This window comes from Microtus pennsylvanicus, chromosome 13 (assembly GCF_037038515.1).
Source record: "Microtus pennsylvanicus isolate mMicPen1 chromosome 13, mMicPen1.hap1, whole genome shotgun sequence".
In the NCBI taxonomy this organism is placed as follows: Eukaryota; Metazoa; Chordata; class Mammalia; order Rodentia; family Cricetidae; genus Microtus; species Microtus pennsylvanicus.
In genome coordinates, this window is record NC_134591.1 from 52,213,695 (window position 1) to 52,233,085 (window position 19,391).

General features: G+C 41.2%; 1 pseudogene; it reads right to left on the bottom strand.

Moving 5' to 3' along the window:
- Positions 1-1,439: 1,439 nt before the first annotated feature.
- LOC142833313 (olfactory receptor 2A12-like) lies at positions 1,440-2,433 on the bottom strand (annotated as a pseudogene).
- Between the last annotated feature and the right edge of the window lie 16,958 nt (positions 2,434-19,391).

The window sequence follows — 19,391 nt, forward strand, 5'->3', positions numbered from 1 at the left end:
CTAAGCTATTGGCCAAAAAGTGTTGTAACTAATATAGTTTCTGTGTGATTGTTAAGGACTGGGCATCCAGGAAATGAATGAGCAGTCTCCATCAACATAGGTTCTGTTCCACAAACTATCAGCTTATTTCTGTCCTGACAACACCTGCTGTACTACTTAGAATAGAGTGCCTCAGCCTCTGCTGTCTGTACTACCATGTTGTTCTCAGTTAGCATGTTTTTGGGTGGTTTGTAGGTTATGCTATTGTTTTCTGAAAATTATATCAGGTTATATAATATACATCACTTGCTGTCTTCAAAGTGCAGGAACAAACAAAACAGACCATGGCAAAAGACCTTGTATTAATTCTCTCTAGGCAAAAAACTTTCTACCTCCTGTTCTCAGGTTGGACAATACTATACTAAGCTTTTTTTTTTAGGGTCAGCAACCAGCACCCAAATCATCACACAGAGACTTCATATTAGTTCTGATTGCCTGGTTAGTTTATACTCATTTCTGGCTAGTTCTTTTAACTTAAATTAGCCTGTTTCTCTTTATCTACTATTTTTCTCAGGCCTTTTTAGTTTTCTTTCCTTCTGTATATTTAAGATTCACTTTTTCTTGTATCAGCTAGCTGGTGGCAGCCTGGCTTCTATTCTTGTATGTATACCCCTCTTCTTCCTTGTTCTCTTTCCTCTTCTTTTTTCTCTTTTTTTCTCTTTTTTCCTCTTTCCTCTTCTTGTCTTTCATTCCTAAATCTCTCCTCCTACTTATTCTTTCTGCATGCAAAGCTTGCCTTTCTCTTTTCTTCCTTGCTATTGGCCATTCAACTTTTTATTTGAATAATCAGGTGCCTAAGGCAGGCAAGGTAAAACAAATGCACCACATCTTTACATAATTAAACAAATGCAGGAAAAACAAGTGTAACACCTCATAACATCATTTAGCAAATACAGCAGAAACAAATGTAACACACCTTTACACAGTTAAAACAATATTCTACAGAATAAACAAAAGTACTACATCTTACCCAGTTAAAACAATATCCCACAACACCATGCTAATTGCTTTGGCCAAAAAATGTGTGCACAGAGGAGCAGGTCACTCTTGAAAAGCCTAGTTATTGCAAGTTTGTTCAACGTTTCTTTTCTTCTGCTCTACTATGACATGTTGGGTATAAGGTTTCTACTTCAGGATGGATGAAAGAGGATGTAAGGTCATTCCCAACCTACAGCCACAAATATGAGAAACAGATGAATTTATTCTGCTATAATCCAGTAAGATTACTGATGTATTTGGAATTATGCCTTTGTATATCAATCAAGGCAGCCACCTTGGTTTGTCCCAGTTACGAAGTGCAATGTTGGTTCAAATGCACTGGTCAGTTACACACAATAAATAAACTGTCCTTTTCTTAAATAGTGAACGATCCACTCCAGGTTCTCCTAGATCCTGGTTCATCAGCCTGCCTTACTATGCCCTATAACCTTGAGAAACGCCCTCTTGATGTCCTTGTTTCTCAGACTGTAGACCACCGGGTTGAGCAAGGCTGTGAAGGCATTGTAAAAGAGTGCTATTTTCTTGTCTTGCTCAGGGGAGTAGCTGGAGTTGGGCTTCAAGTAGATGTAAGAGGATGGACCATAGAATAAGAAGACCACAGTCAGGTGGGAGGCACAGGTAGAGAAAGACTTGCAACGTGCTTGGTTGGACTTGATCTTGAGAATTGCCTTGGCAATATGGACGTAGGAAGCCACAATGAGTGAAATTGGGGTAAGACCCATAAGAACATTCAAGATCTGGTCCACCATCTCAATGATGTGGGTATCCATGCAAGCCAGGCTACGCACCGCAGGACTTTCACAGAAATAGTGGTTGACCTTGTTGGACCCACAATATGGCAGACTCATCGTGAAGTAAGTATGCAACACAGAAAAGAGAAAACCACAGGCACAAGACCCAGCTGCCAACCATGTGCACACAGCCCAGTTGAGTATTACAGTATAACGCAGTGGGTGACAAATGGCCACATATCTGTCATAAGCCATAACAGCATAGAAGGTGGCCTCTACCATACACAAAGCACTAAACACATACATCTGCATCCAGCAGCCAGCAAAGGAGATGGTCTGAGAATGAGCAAGAAGATGCACCAACATCTGGGGCATGGTGGTGGTGACATAGCCCATATCCAACATGGCGAGTATACAGAGGAAGAAGTACATGGGAGTGTGCAGATGTGAGTCCAGGCAGATCAGCAGGATGATGAGCCCATTGCCCATGACTGAGCTCAGGTAGATGAGAAGGAACACAATGAAGAGGATGCTGTTGGTTTTGGGGTCACTGGAGAAGCCAAGCAGGATGAACTCAGAAACCCAGCTCTGGTTCTGCCCTGGAATCATCCACATGGTGGAGGCTGTAAGAGAATCACATTCATCTCTGTGTCACCTGACACATGCCAGCTATAGAGGCAGAAAAAGGAGATACAAGCTGGTGAGATGGCTAAAAAGTTAAGAGCACTGATTGCTGTTGAAGCGGATACGCAAGCTCAGAGCTGTGTGACTCCAGTTCCAAGGAATCTGAGTCCATTCACTCACCTCCACTGCAAGACACACACATGTTGCACAAACAAGTATGTAGGCAAATATCTATACACATAAAATCAAAGAAATAGAGGCGGCCGGAACACCGGGCGGCGGAAGGCAGCCGGAACACCGGGCGGCGGAAGGCGGCCGGAACACCGGGCGGCGGAAGGCGGCCGGAACACCGGGCGGCGGAAGGCGGCCGGAACACCGGGCGGCGGAAGGCGGCCGGAGGACGCCCAGCACAGCCGGCGGGGACCGACTGGGACAGAAGCAGCAGCAGCAGAAAACATGGTTGCTGGCGGCGGGAACCGTCCCAGCAGCAGAAGCAGGCTGCAGGGACCGCGCACAACACCGAGAACAGATCGCCCCACTACAATTAAACCAAAGAGGTAGGCCTTCGGTTGGGGAGGTCCCTGGCAAAGGAGGAGCCGCGTCCTATTCCTGAAGAACCTTCTGAGGGGTGAGAGGGATCTTGGCCCCTGGCAGGAACCAGGAAACAGAGCAAGGGCATTCTATAAGAGGAGCCCCTGGCCAGCAGGGAAACTTGAACCAGTTTTAAAAGACCCCTTAGATAGCATCGATAGAAGGAGATGGGCAAGCGCCAAGGAAAGAATTCACCGAATAATCTGAAAAACAACATGAAAACACCAGAACCCAACGATCTTGCAACAGAAGGTCTCCAACACCCTAACACAGAAGAAGTGGAAAAAACTGACTTTATGAAGGCAGTAGAATCCCTTAAACAACATGTGAAAAATGCCCTTATAGAAATGGATGAGAAGTATAACCAAAAATTTGAAGAAATGAGTAAATACGTACATAACACCCTGGGAAACCAAGAAAGAACGATCAAACAGGTAATGGAAACAGTTCAAGAATTGAAAACTGAAATGGAAGCAAGGAAGAAAACACAAACTGAGGACCAGCTGGATATGGAAAATCTAGGTCAACGAGCAGAGCCTACAGAAACAAGCATAATCAATAGAATACAAGAAATAGAAGAAAGAATCTCAGATTCTGAGGACACCATAGAGAAAATAAACGCTCTGATCAAAGAAAACTGCAAAGCCAACAAATTCTCATCACAAAACATTCAGGAATTATGGGACACAATAAAAAGACCAAATCTAAGAATAATAGGAATAGAAGAAGGAGAAGAGTCACAGCTCAAAGGCTCAGAAAATATTTTGAACAAAATTATGGAAGAAAACTTTCCCAACATACAGAAAGATATTCCTTTGAATATTCAAGAAGCATACAGAACACCAAACAGGCTGGATCAAAGGAAAACATCCCCTCGCCATATAATAATCAAAACACAAAATATACAGGTTAAAGAAAGAATACTAAGAGCTGCAAAGGAAAAAGGCCAAGTAACTTATAAAGGTAAACCGATCAGACTTACACCTGATTTCTCTATGGAAACAATGAAAGCCAGAAGGTCCTGGATAGAAGTACTGCAGAAGCTAAGAGATCATGGATGCAAGCCCAGACTGCTATACCCAGCCAAGCTTTCGTTCACTATAAATGGAGAAATCAAGACATTCCAGGATAAAAACAAATTTAAACAATACGTAGCCATGAATCCAGCCCTACAGAAAGTGATGGAAGGAAAACTGCAACCCAAGGAATCCAACATTGCCAACACTGCCTACAATAACTCAGGCATCTAGTGACCCTTCACTAGCATAACTCAAAGAAGGGAGACACACAAATTCTACTTCCAAAAACAATAAGAATATCCGGCGTAAACAACCACTGGTCATTAACATCACTTAATATTAATGGTCTCAATTCACCTATAAAAAGGCACAGGCTAAGAGATTGGATACGAAAACAGGATCCAACATTCTGCTGTTTGCAAGAAACACATCTCAACCACAAAGACAGGCATCAACTCAGAGTAAAAGGATGGGAAAAGGTCTTTCAAGCAAATGGTCCTAAGAAAAAAGCAGGTGTGGCCATATTAATTTCTAACAAAACTGACTTCAAACTAAAATCAATCAGAAGAGATCGAGATGGACACTTTATACTCATAACAGGAACAATTTGTCAGGATGACGTCTCAATCCTGAATATTTATGCCCCTAATATAAAGGCACCCACGTATGTAAAAGAAATATTACTAAAACTCAAGGCAGACATCAAACCACACACACTAGTAGTAGGAGACTTCAATACACCTCTCTCAGCAATGGACAGGTCAATCAGACAGAGACCTAATAGAGAAGTAAGAGAACTACTGGAGGTAATGAAGCAAATGGACTTAACAGACATCTATAGAACATTCCACCCAAATAGGAAAGAATATACCTTCTTCTCTGCAGCCCATGGAACTTTCTCGAAAATTGACCACATACTCAGAAACAAAGGAAACCTCCACAGATACAAAAAAATATCAGTGTCCACCTGTGTCTTATCAGATCACCACGGATTAAAGTTAGAATTCAACAACAATCCTACCTCCAGAAAGCCGACAAACTCATGGAAACTGAACAGTCAACTACTGAACCACACCTGGGTCAAGGAAGAAATCAAGAAAGAAATTAAAGTCTTCCTTGAATTTAATGAAAATAAAGGGACAACATACTCAAACCTATGGGACACTATGAAATCAGTGCTAAGAGGAAAGTTCATAGCACTAAGTGCCCACTTAAAGAAAACAGAGAAAGCATACATCAGAGACTTAACAGCACACCTGAAAGCTTTAGAAAAAAAAGAAGCAGACGCGCCCAGGAGGAGTAGAAGACTGGAAATAATCAAACTGAGGGCAGAAATCAACAAAATAGAAATGCAGAAAACAGTCCAAAGAATCAATGAAACGAAAAGTTGGTTCTTGGAGAAAATCAACAAGATCGACAAACCCCTGTCCAAACTAATTAAACGACAGAGAGAGAACACGCAAATAAATAAGATCAGAAATGAAAAGGGGGAAATAACCACAGACACAGAGGAAATTCAGAGACTCATTAGATCTTACTACAAAAGCCTGTATGCCACAAAACTAGAAAATGCAAAAGAAATGGACATTTTTTTAGATAAGTACCACATACCAAAGCTAAACCAAGACCAGGTGAACGATCTAAATAGACCTGTTAGTCGCGAAGAGCTAGAAACCGTTATCAAAAATCTACCTTCCAAAAAAAGCCCAGGACCAGATGGTTTCAATGCAGAATTCTACCAGAACTTCCAAGAAGAGCTAATACCTATACTCCTTAATGTATTTCACAATATAGAAACAGAAGAGTCATTGCCAAATTCCTTTTATGAAGCTACAGTTACCCTGATACCAAAACCACACAAAGACCCAACCAAGAAAGAAAATTACAGGCCTATCTCACTCATGAATATAGACGCAAAAATTCTTAATAAAATACTTGCAAACCGAATCCAAGAACACATTAGAAAAATTATCCATTATGATCAAGTAGGCTTCATCCCAGAGATGCAGGGCTGGTTCAACATACGCAAATCTATCAATGTAATCCACCATATAAATAAACTGAAAGAAAAAAAAACATATGATCATTTCATTAGATGCTGAAAAAGCATTTGACAAAATTCAACACCCCTTTATGATAAAAGTCTTGGAGAGATTAGGGATACAAGGGTCATACCTAAATATAATAAAAGCCATTTACAGCAAGCTGTCAGCTAACATTAAATTAAATGGAGAAAAACTCAAAGCCATCCCACTAAAATCAGGAACACGACAAGGCTGTCCACTCTCTCCATACCTCTTCAATATAGTGCTTGAAGTTCTAGCAATAGCAATAAGACAACATAAAGGGATCAAGGGGATTCGTATCGGAAAAGAAGAAGTTAAGCTCTCGTTATTTGCAGATGATATGATAGTATACATAAGCGACCCCAAAAACTCTACCAAAGAACTCCTACAGCTGATAAACACCTTTAGTAATGTGGCAGGATACAAGATCAACTCCAAAAAATCAGTGGCCTTCCTATACACTAAGGATAAGGAAACAGAGAGGGAAATTAGAGAAGCATCACCTTTCACGATAGCCACAAATAGCATAAAATATCTTGGGGTAACTCTGACCAAGGATGTGAAAGATCTATTTGACAAGAACTTTAAGTCTTTGAAGAAAGAAATTGAAGAGGACACCAGAAAATGGAAAGATCTTCCTTGCTCCTGGATTGGGAGGATCAACATAGTAAAAATGGCAATTCTACCAAAAGCAATCTATAGATTCAATGCAATCCCCATCAAAATCCCATCAAAATTCTTCACAGATCTGGAGAAGACAATAATCAACTTTATATGGAAAAACAAAAAACCCAGGATAGCCAAAACAATCTTATACAACAAAGGAGCGTCTGGAGGCATTACCATCCCTGACTTCAAACTCTATTACAGAGCTACAGTATTGAAAACAGCTTGGTATTGGCATAAAAACAGAGAAGTCGACCAATGGAATCGAATAGAAGACCCTGACATTAACCCACAAACCTATGAACACCTGATTTTCGATAAAGGAGCTAAAAGTATACAATGGAAAAAAGAGAGCATCTTCAACAAATTGTGCTGGCAAAACTGGATGTCAACCTGTAGAAGAATGAAAATAGATCCATATCTATCACCATGCACAAAACTCAAGTCCAAATGGATTAAAGACCTCAATATCAATCTGAACACACTGAACCTGATAGAAGAGAAAGTGGGAAGTACTCTACAACACATGGGCACAGGAGACCACTTCTTACGTATAACCCCAGCAGCACAGACATTAAGGACCTCATTGAATAAATGGGACCTCCTGAGACTGAGAAGCTTCTGTAAAGCAAAGGACACTGTCGCTAAGACACAAAGGCAACCCACTAACTGGGAGAAGATCTTCACCAACCCCGCAACTGACAAAGGTCTGATCTCCAAAATATATAAAGAACTCAAGAAACTAGACCGTAAAAGGCTAATCAACCCAATTATAAAATGGGGCATTGAGCTGAACAGAGAATTCTCAACAGAAGAACTTCAAATGGCCAAAAGACACTTAAGGTCATGCTCAACTTCCTTAGCGATCAGGGAAATGCAAATCAAGACAACTTTAAGATACCATCTTACACCTGCCAGAATGGCTAAAATCAAAAACACCAATGATAGCCTTTGTTGGAGAGGTTGTGGAGAAAGGGGTACACTCATCCATTGCTGGTGGGAATGCAAACTTGTGCAACCACTGTGGAAAGCAGTATGGCGGTTTCTCAGGAAATTCGGGATCAACTTACCCCTGGACCCAGCAATACCACTCTTGGGAATATACCCAAGAGAGGCCTTATCATACAACAAAAGTATATGCTCTACGATGTTCATAGCAGCATTGTTTGTGATAGCCAGAACCTGGAAACAACCTAGATGCCCTTCAAAGGAAGAATGGATGAAGAAAGTATGGAATTTATACATATTAGAGTACTACTCAGCAATAAAAAACAAGGACTTCTTGAATTTTGCATGCAAATGGATGGAAATAGAAAACACTATCCTGAGTGAGGTAAGCCAGACCCAAAAAGAGGAACATGGGATGTACTCACTCATATTTGATTTCTAGCCATAAACCAAGGACATTGAGCTTATAATTGGTGATCCTAGAGAAGCTAAATAAGGAGAACCCAAAGAAAAACATATAGGCATCCTCCTGAATATTAGCCTTCAGCAAGCGATGAAAGGAGACAGAGACCCAAATTGGAGCACAGGACTGAAATCCCAAGGTCCAAATCAGGAGCAGAAGGAGAGAGAGCATGAGCAAGGAACTCAGGACCGCGAGGGATGCACCCACACACTGAGACAATGGGGATGTTCTACTGGGAACTCACCAAGACCAGCTGGCCTGGGTCTGGAAAAGCCTGGAATAAAACCGGATTCTCTGAACATAGCGGACAATGAGGACTACTGAGAACTCAAGAACAATGGCAATGGGTTTCTGATCCTACTGCACGCACTGGCTTTGTGGGAACCTAAGCAGTTTGGATGCTCAACTTACTAGACCTGGATGGTGGTGGGGATTCCTTGGACTTCCCATAGGACAAGGAACCCTGATGGCTTTTCGGGCTGGGGGGGGGACTTAATTGGGGGATGGGGAGGGAAATGGGAGGCGGTGGCGGGGAAGAAACAAAAATCTTTAATAAATAAATAAATTTAAAAAAGAAAAAAAAAGAACTGGGCTGAAAAAAAATAAAGTTTTCCCTTAAAGAAAAAAAAATCAAAGAAATACTTTTTAATTAAGAAAAGAAAGGCTAGCATGTGGGTTCTGAGTACACTGTTCAGTTTCCGTGAAGCTTCTCAAGCTACTGAACTTCCCGATGCCTCTGTGTCTTCATCTACCAAGTAAGGCTGATGACATTCATAAACTATGATGGACACATCAGGATTATGATGGACATCTAATGCATCTCACAGAGCTAACTCCTCTAAATAACATGTAACACGTGATATGTTGTATGCAGTCTCACACACTCTTATTTCATTTTTGGGAAGGCAGAGACAGAACAAGAGAGCTACACTAAGCTACGAAATGATGGGCACTGGGTTCAACTGAGAGACCCTGTCTCAGTGAAAAAGGAGAGAGCAATTGAGGAAGGATCCTATCAGTCTACAACCACACCATACACCACACACACACACACACACACACACACACACACACACACGGGTACATGCAAAATAGAGAATAAACGAACATATGGAGATAGCATAAAAAACATCAGTCCGACTCAGGCCCTCACACATGTAGTCCTATGAGTAATGACAGAAGGTCACGTGTGCAGTGCACTGGAGACACTATAGTCTTGCCAGGGAATGCTGATGGATCATGTGGATCTGTGAGGAGATAAGTTATTTATTTATTTTTTTAACTCTTACCTCCCTCCACATGCAAACAATCCATTCCAGGTGTACTGTGGAGTTGAGTGGTAAATCTATAGTAAACAAATTTGTTATTTACTTCGGTTCTTCAAGACAGGGTTTCTCTATGTAACAGCTCTGGTTGTCTTGGAACTCACTTTATAGACTAGGCTGCCCTCAAGCTCATGAGATCTGCTCACCTTTGCTTCCTGAGTACTGGGAATACAGGCATGCAGCACAACCATCTGACTGCAACCAAAATTTTAACATCAAGCATGATAAATATATTTATCCTCTTAGGGTAAGCAAAGGTAAGATTTCTTTAAAGGACACTTCCCTTGGATGAAAAAAAAAACCCTCTGTAAGCTAGAATAATGCAAAAACAAGTCCTCAAAAGTTTATCCAAAGACTTAGAAAGAACAGAAACGTAAAAACAGATGCTACAGTGGAGTAGGTAATCATATTTAAGGGTCACGAGGCAGCTGTCTGGTGAGCACTGATGAGGCTGAGGTTCTCAGCACCCTTGCTCATCTGGGAGCTGAACAAGAGCAGCACAGCAGCAACTCCCACCCTCCTCTTCTCAGTCTCACATCCCCACATGCCTACCAGTGTTGCTCCAATAACAGTTATCTAATATCGGCAACAGTAATTGGATCCAGTTGAAGAGTAAATTAAAACGATCCTTTTAGTGTGTGCCTGGCTGTGTTTACTAACCCTCTATACATTTAATGCTTTTCCCAGCAGTACAAATCTCAACTTTATGTCTAAAACAAAATATGAACACATAGTCATATATAAATGTATACCCAAGGAAAGACATGTAAAGAAAATTTCCTAATGCTGTTCAAAATAGTCTGATCTAGGTCACCACTCATGTTAATCAGCAAGACAATGGTTAAAGCAGGATTGCTCTGATGGGAGAAATATGAACAAGACTCCTAGACATCCTCAGTCTTCTCTTTCCCTGTCCCTATGCCCTATTCTGACCAGGCGAGTGCTCAGAACCCTCACAGCTGTCCTTCGTTTCAACCCATGTCTGGAGCCCATCATCTCTCTCAACATTTCTGTATCAGTGTCTCCACGCACCTATGCCTCTAAATTTCCCCCCAATACAGTCTTATTTATTTTAATTTAAATAATTATTTTTATATAATATAATTCAGTCATTTTTTCCCTCTTTTAACTTCTCCCAGATCATCTCCACCCAACTTCAAATTCCCTTTTCTCCCATTCTCTCTTTCAAGAAAACAAACAACAAACACTATTTAAAAATTAATAAAAAAGAAAATCAAATCAAAAAATACTAAAACAAAACAAAACTCAAATGTGGAGTCAGTTTCCGGTTGGCCCACTACTCCTGGCATGTGGCCTGCTCTGGAGGGTAACTGATATATATAGTGAATTCTATAGACAACTGGTTTTTCCTTTCTCAGTGTTGGTTTTTTGTCTGCATCAACACATTCTCCCTGGGACTGCTGCAGCAGCAATTGTTCAGAAATTTCACATTCATCCTATCTGGACCAGTTAAGATCTCCCATGCTCTGTCCTTTGAGGAGGGTGCAGAGGTCATTCCTAACTTGCTTTCTCTGTGGACACTAAGCCTCAGTACACAACTTTCACCTCCATCTCCTCTTCCCCATTCACAAATCTCCATGAAAGCACTCCTGGTATCCCACATGCCTCTGCCTCTCTCATATGTTAAGAAATCGCCTAGCTTCTTATCATCATCATGAAGGGGGAACCACCACCTGTACTGTGTTGCTCACATGGGGCTACAGCAGGACTTAGCTAGGCCAGGAAGAATTCCCTGTTATGCTACCACTTCCTGTCCTAACCCAAGTAGGATCCATCCTGTATTTCTTATTCATTGGCTGGTTACAATCTGAGGTGTCCTAGAGGGGCCTGATATCAATTTTGAGACAAAACAACATGGTCAAATCTTTCTTTTCCTGTTAACTGAGTCCTCACACAATTAAGGAAAAATTTTCTCTGATAGAATATTGCTGCATGGGCTATTTCCTAAGCTTTTTTAAATAAAACAATAAACTAACATTTATTGAGTAGTTTGTACATTCCAACCATAGTTTCCCTAATTTTTGCTTAACATAACAATTCACTGAAGGAATTATTCTTACCTATATGTTATAGGTGAACACCTAAGGCCTGGAAAGGGCAGGTCATTCAAGATTACAGGGAATGGGGGAAATGGGTGGGTGCTGTGATGTCAGAGCCTGACTCTCTGTCACCTTCTCTGATTCTGGCACACAGGCACTGAAGAGGGAGGTGAAGAAGGCAAAGTCTTCACATTGTCCATCTAGTTGAACTTAATGAGTCAGTCCAGAGCCCTCCTAGGACAGAGTTGGTAGTCAGGCAACAGACCAGTTCTCCCAATGAGATTTCCCATCCTGTCTGAATGTGGGAGGCCCTGGGATATACTGAATGTAGGAGGACCCAAGAAAAGAGGACTTGAGGTGTGGTTTCTGTGGCATGAGACACCAAGTATTGATCCACAGTCTATTATGGTTTCCCAGCCCAGTGGCCTCTGACTTTGCTTACAGTAACACACCAGGATTGCTGGCCCAATTCTATGAACACAAAATCACAAACAAAGACATTAGAATTGAGTTCCAAGCCATAAAATGCTACACATTGTAGCCCAAATCTAGGAAGCCAGCATCTGGAAGACTGAGGATGAGGAGTCCAAGAAATACTCAACTATATCTGAGTTTGATGCCCACCTAGGGTACAACAGATTCACACCTCCTCCCAAAGGAAACATCAAAACAGAATTTCTCTGCCCACAAAGTACATCAAGCTGTGACTCTCTGTTTGGGAAGGCTCCTTAAAAGACATTGACCACCACTGCTCTGTAATGGATGTGGCTTTCTGCTTCACTTGAGATTTTGAGCTTAGAACTCCATAGTTTTTATTTCTAAACACAAATTCTCTGTAAATATTAATTAAACTAATAAACAGAGAAGGAAAAAAGAAGTAAAGACACAATAGGGAGAAAAAGAAGAAAAGAGAGCAGGCAATGATAAGAGAGGTCTGGGGGAATTTAAGATGTATGCACAGATGACCTGCAGATGGATGGCTTGATTAATTCTTATTTCTAGTCCCACAGATGCCAGGACCCCATCCACAAGCCAAACACCAGTGACCATCTTACCTCTTGAAAATCCAAGAAATGTCTCACTGAGTGGCTCATATGAGGAAGTCCAATAAAGCCAAATAATTCAGAGAGTTGGGATACTAGGAAGTATCTCCAGAAAAATTCCAAGATGCTGTAGAGTTTAATGGACTGAATCTTTCACTTCCTCTGCAAGTAAGCCAGCCTTGACTCTTAAAAATTTTACTCATAAAAATCTTTCTTGATAAAGGTAAGCTCAGACATCTTCACCTCTTTACAGTGGGAACAGATGCTGAAGTTTTATGACACTGCCTCCTCTCTTAACCACATGAGAACAGGAAAAGGGCCATTTCTGTTCCCAGTAGTGTTGTAAAGATGATTCCTGGATGCTATCAGCAAGAGCACTAAAGTGATACCCTTGGGAGCAGAGCAGGAGGAAACAACCCACTGGAGGTGGAGTGGTGACCTGTTCTCTTTTCTAAAAATCACTGGGGAATCACAGCACCTCAGAGAAGTGCTGGAACATGGTCACCTGATAGACAGTTCAAGGACTTAAATTATCTTTCTGATTCTTCTTTTTTTTTATTTTATTTATTTAAGATTTCTGTCTCTTCCCCGCCACCGCCTCCCATTTTCTTCCCCCTCCCCCAATTAAGTCCCCCCCCCTCCTCAGCCCGAAAAGCAATCAGGGTTCCCTGTCCTGTGGGAAGTCCAAGGAACCCCCACCTCCATCCAGGTCTAGCAAGTTGAGCATCCAAACTGCCTAGGCTCCCACAATGCCAGTGCGTGCAGTAGGATCAGAAATCCATTGCCATTGTTCTTGAGTTCTCAGTAGTCCTCATTGTCTGCTATGTTCAGAGAGTCCGGTTTTATCCCAGGCTTTTCCAGACCCAGGCCAGCTGGCTTTGGTGAGTTCCCAGTAGAACATCCCCATTGTCTCAGTGTGTGGGTGCACCCCTTGCGGTCCTGAGTTCCTTGCTCGTGCTCTCTCTATTGCCCAAACTGTGAGCACTGACCCTCAATGAGACCATGTTTGAGTCACAGTCCTCTTCCTTCCTCAGCCACCTTGGTGTAATCAAAGTCCTCCGTTCCCTGCTGTGTAATATCTGAGCAACTTGCTCTGTTGTGGAATAACCATTTTTTACACTGTGAAGATGTGTCACTTGGATTGCTTTATAAAAAACAAGCTGACCAGCCAGTATCTATGAAGGATTTTGGGGACAGAGAGGACATTGGGAAGAAAAAGGGCAGAGATGTTGAGAGACAGAGAACGAGCAAGATACGCAATAAGAGAGGTCGCAGTGATGGGATAATTGGCAGCACACAGATGGAAAGATATGGGTTAAGTTATAAGAGCTAGTTAGAAGCAAGCCTAAACTATCAGACAAGCTTTCATAACTAATCATTTGTCTTTGTGTCATGATTTGAGTGCTGACTGGTGGGACACAGAATGACTTGCAAAGTTACTCAAACTCTCTGGTACGAATGAAGGGTCAAACAACAATGGTGATTGGAGCATGGTTATGAGCAAACTGGATTTGTTGATATTTCAGAACACCCAGTTTGGTTCCCAGCATATGATATGGAAGTACACAACCATCTGTATCTCCAGTTTTAGAGGACTTGGTGCCCTCTTCTGACTTCCCCAGGGACCAGATATACATGTGCTGTATGTATATACATACATTCATATATGCAAAATGCTGATAAACAGAAGCAAACAAACAGAGTTAACCATGACATTATAACGTGGAATTCACGAGTGACATCTCCGCGACAACGGAATGAGAAAACTCAGAGGGCTTCATATCTCTTGGATACAAATAAGAATTTGAGTCCAAATGTATCAAGCTCTGAGCATGTTCCCTAGAACTTGCTGTCATTCTATCTCAGTTGCATCTTCTGTTGAATTCCAATAGTCACCTTTTCCCTTCTTGACTGATTAGAAAATAATTGTGATGATGTCATCAGCCCCTACAATGACTACTGATCCATGTTCCCTGACCTTGTATCTCCATTCCTGCCTTCTCTCTATGTCTTGGTTTCCTAAGGATTCAGAAGGAGAAGACTGGATGACAAAGTCTTCCTAGAGTGATTGATAAGAGGTTAGAATTCCTGTGAGCTGCTCCTTAAACACAGTCAATAGTAAGGTTAATTATGAAATGACAAGTAAGTTGTACTGCAGAAAAAAAAACCCAGAGTGCCTAGGAATGTGCTCAGCTGTACAGTGCCTGAGTAAACAGAATGCTCAAGTCTAGAGTTCACATCATAGCATTAAAGAGTGAAGGCAACAAAATCTCTGAACTCTGTACATCTTGATGAGCAACTCCATTTTCCTGTGCTCTGTGTTCTAACAGTTGTATAGTGTGGTGCATTTGCTGGTTAAATGCTGTGTAATGACATTTGATCTCAACTGCTGATCAGAGGCATGTGTTGCAGCCATGACATTGGCCATCAGGGTGCATTTACACCTTAGTAATTGGCAATCAGAACTAATCAGAAGCACCTTAGCCCCTGCAGTGCTGTTGCTAAGCCTTGATCCACAGCTCAGATCCCAAATCTCCTCACTCCTGTTGTTGATCCTCATCAGCTCTGAGAGGCAATTGAGTCCAGGCAGAGATTCTTCACCAGGATAATAAGGAAACAGATTCAGAGAGAAGCAGACAGAAGTCACTGAGTGTCACATATGGAATCACACAGCACCATGCCCTGTTGTTTTTAGTCACTGAGATTTTATTATGGAATCACAGGGAGGGGCTCAAAAGGGAGAAAGACATACACACCACTTGTAATAAACATGGATTTCAACAACATGGCAGAGAAACACTCACATGTGAGTCAGAACTTGGAAATGTGAAAAATCCAAAGTCTCAGAGAAAGCATATTTGGGATCTGGTATAAGAAAAACATCAGAGGAAAAATAAAATAACATGAAGCAATGTTGTTGTTGGTTCTTCTGTCTTTCTGGGTGAGGACTCAGAAAGGTAAGCAGACATAATATGGCATCGTGGCTGTTCCTGGTGTTTTAAATCACTACAGCATAAAGAGATTCCCAAGTATGGTCCTACCTGCTCATTGAACAGATAGCGAAAAGTGACCCAGAAGACATGAGTTATTTGATAAATGTCACTCATTTAGTGAATGATAGAATTATCTCCAGGATCTGGCCACTTGTCACTTGGGTGAGGCTGAATCTGCCATGTCTATGACATACTTAATTGTGTGAGTTCAAACTAATGGCTGTACCTCTACTCTAACCAAAAATGCTTCTGCTGCTCAGAGCTGAGCCAGTTTCACAATGGTCATGAGATCAACCCAAAGGTCAGCATGAAGTAAAGGCAAAACTCAAGAGGTTCCATTCTGTATCAGAGGGACCCACAGACCTAAGGAGAGGAGGGTGAACTTCATGAAGAAAAGGCAGCAGATCCACAGCTCTCACAAGCAGGGACTCCTTAATTTGGCTTCCAGATAACAATACTTCATTAATGGACCACTACATGGATGCTTAGTAAATTATGGATAGCATCAAATAAAAAAGGATGGTTAACAAAGCAAAATCATTTTTCTCTATCAAAATATATATTTTCAATATGTATCTAAATATATAATAGCTGTAATGTGTGTATGTGCATGTTATAGGAGGGGATTGATTTCACAAGGTTATTTGAAGGCTTTGGTTCAAGTAATATAAGGCTATATCATTAAGGGGTCAGTACACCCAAAATAGATACAGAGATTCAATGTGTCTTTCTTATAATCTTAGCAGTCAGACTTTTCAATTGCCAAATGGATCCTAAAGTTTCTTGGAAAGTGCCAAAGTTCCTGAAGAGGCCTGTGGTTGTCTGACTAACAGTGGCCCCACAGGCTCATATATTTCAACACTTAGTTACCAAACAGTGGAGCTCCTTGGAAGGATTAGAAGGATTAGGAGGTGTGGCCTTTTGGAGAAAGTACATCACTGGAGGTAAACTTTGAGGTTTCAAAAGCCCATGCCAGGATTACTGTGTCTCTGGCTATGGATCAGGATGTAGCTTTCAGATACTGCTCCAGTGACAGGAGTGTCACCATACCCCTGCCATGATGGTAAATGATGGAGTAAACCTCTGATCCCATAAACAGCCACCCAGCTACATGTCTTCCTCTAAAAGTGTTGTCGTGGTCACAGTGTCTCTTCAAGACAACACCTAACAATCTTTAATGACAAAGAACAAGAACTCATGTTTCCTGCTTTTGAAACCATCCACAAAGTGATAACAAACAAAAAAAGGTGACACCAGCCTGAGACTGACATGGAATTCAATAGACTAGGATTGTCACTCCAGACAGAAGCACTGAAATGTATTGACTAATCTTTTGGTCAGGTACATAAAGAGTGTTCAATGGGGAAAGAATAATGTTTTCTAAAAATGTGAAGGAGACACATGGATATCCACATGACAAAGAATATAATTGGGTTTTTTGCATATTTTATATACAAAAGTAGTTCTGAATGAATCCAAACCTAAAAAACTTTAAAAACAAAGTACAGGAATAAATTTTCATGATACTGGATCAAGAAACAATTTCTTAGATCTGAGATCTACTTATCAAAATGACAAGGGATAAAATTGCTTGGCCAGGTTGTGTGGAGTATGTCTTCAATCCCAGCAATCCTAGGATAGAACCTAAAGCATCTCTTTTAGTTTGAAGCCACTTGGTCTATATAGTGAGTTCCTGAATAGCTAGAGATACCCAGCATGAATCTTTCTTTAAAAAAAAAGTGTATTACTTGAGCTAAATAATTTTACTACTCTCTTTCCTTCCTCTCTTCTCCTTTTTTGCCCTACCCCTTCCACCCCTAATTCCCAGTTCTCTGGAGCTGTGGATTGTAGTCTTGTTATCCTTTGCTTTCCTTTATATCGTCTATCTACTTATGAGTGAGTACATACTGTGTTTGTCTTTCTGAGTTGTGTTTCTTCACTCAGGATTTTTTTTCTAGATCCATCCATTTGCCTGCAGATTTCATGATGTCATTGCTTTTTACTCTGCAATACTCATTGAGTAAATGAACCACATTTTCCTTATCCATTCTTCAGTTTATGGGCATCTAGGTTGTTTCCAGGAGTTGCCTATTATGAATAATGCAGCTATGAATATTGTTGAGCAAGTGTCCTTGTGGTATGATTAAATATCCTTTGAGTTTATGTCCCAAAGTGATATCATTGTGTCTCGAGGTAGATTGATTCCCAATATTCTGAGAAACCAACATACTGATTTCCAGAATGGTTGTGCAGGATTGCATTCCCAACAGCAACCTTTGTGGGAGCCTAGGCAGTTTGGATGCTCACCTTACTAGACCTGGATGGAGGTGGGTGGTCCTTGGATTTCACACAGGGCAGGGAACCCTGATTGCTCTTTGGGCTGACGAGGGAGAGGGACTTGGTTGGGGGAGGGGGAGGGAAATGGGAGGCGATGGCGGGGAAGAGACAGAAATCTTTAATAAATAAATAAATTTAAAAAAATTAAAAAAATATTATCAGAAGAGTAAACAGTAGCTGTGTAGGAATGGAATCTATACCTTCTATTATGGAAGATGAACAATATTAAGCAAGACACACTTGTGACTTTTATAGTTGGTTCCCAACTTAACTAGACAAGAAATTAACTAAAATCCTAAAATGGAGGTTACAACTGAGACAAATGTTTTCCTTAATTCGGAGGTAAAAAGACACAAACAATCCAGATCCCAAGGCTTAAAGATGCACACCTTTAACCCAGATCCAGAGGCTGGAAGGCACACACTAAATTGGGTTACACCATCTTGGAAGCATATAAAAGGACTTGGAAGAAGGAATCTGTTGTTCTTTGACTGCTTGTCATTACCTTGCCTTGTGGTGAAATGGGTTAATTTAAGATGCATGAGCTAGCTAGAAATACACCTAAGCTATTGAGCAAGAGTTTTGTAGCTAATATAGTTTCTGTGTGATTATTCAGGTCTGGGAAGCCAGGAAATGAATGAGAAGTCTCCATCAACATTGGTTTTGTTCCACAAACTATCAGCTTATTTCTGTCCTGACAACACCTGCTGTGCTACTTAGGATATAGTGCCCCAGCCTCTGCTGTCTCTACTAACATGCTATCTACAGTTAGCATGTTTTTTGGTGGTTTGTAGGTATGCTTTTGTATGTTATTTTCTGGAAACTATAGCAGCTTATATAATGTATGTCACTTGCTGCCTTCAAAGAAGAGGAGTTAACATAACAGACCATGGAAAAAGACCTTGTATTACTTCTCTCAGATGAAAAAACTTCCCACCTCCTGTTCTTAGGTTGGACAATACTGTACCAGCCTTTTTCTTTGGGTCAGCAACCAGCTCCCAAATTATCACACAGAGACTTCGTATTAGTTCTGATTGTATGAGATCGTATTAGTTTATGCTCATTTCTGGCTACCTCTTTTAACTTAAAACTAGCCTGTTTCTCCCTTTCTACCATTTCCTCAGGCCTTTTCAGTTTTCTTTCTTTCTGTATACTTTATTTTCACTGCTTCTTGTATCAGGTAGCTGGTGACAGCTTGGCTTCTGTCTTGCACGTGTACCCCTCTTCCTCCCTGTTCTCCTTTCTCTTGTCTTTCATTTCTAAATTTCTCCTCCTACTCATTTTTTCTGCCTGCAAACATTGCCTTTCCCTCTTCTGCCTTCTCAATGATCATTCAACTATTTTGGTTTTTTTTTATTGATAAAAGGAGAATAAAAAAAATTTTCACCTCCTCCGAGCCTCCCATTTCCCTCCCCCTCCTCCCACTCTTCTCCTCCTCCTCCCACCCTTCTCCCCCTCCCCCCACTCCTCTCCCCCTCCCTCTCCAG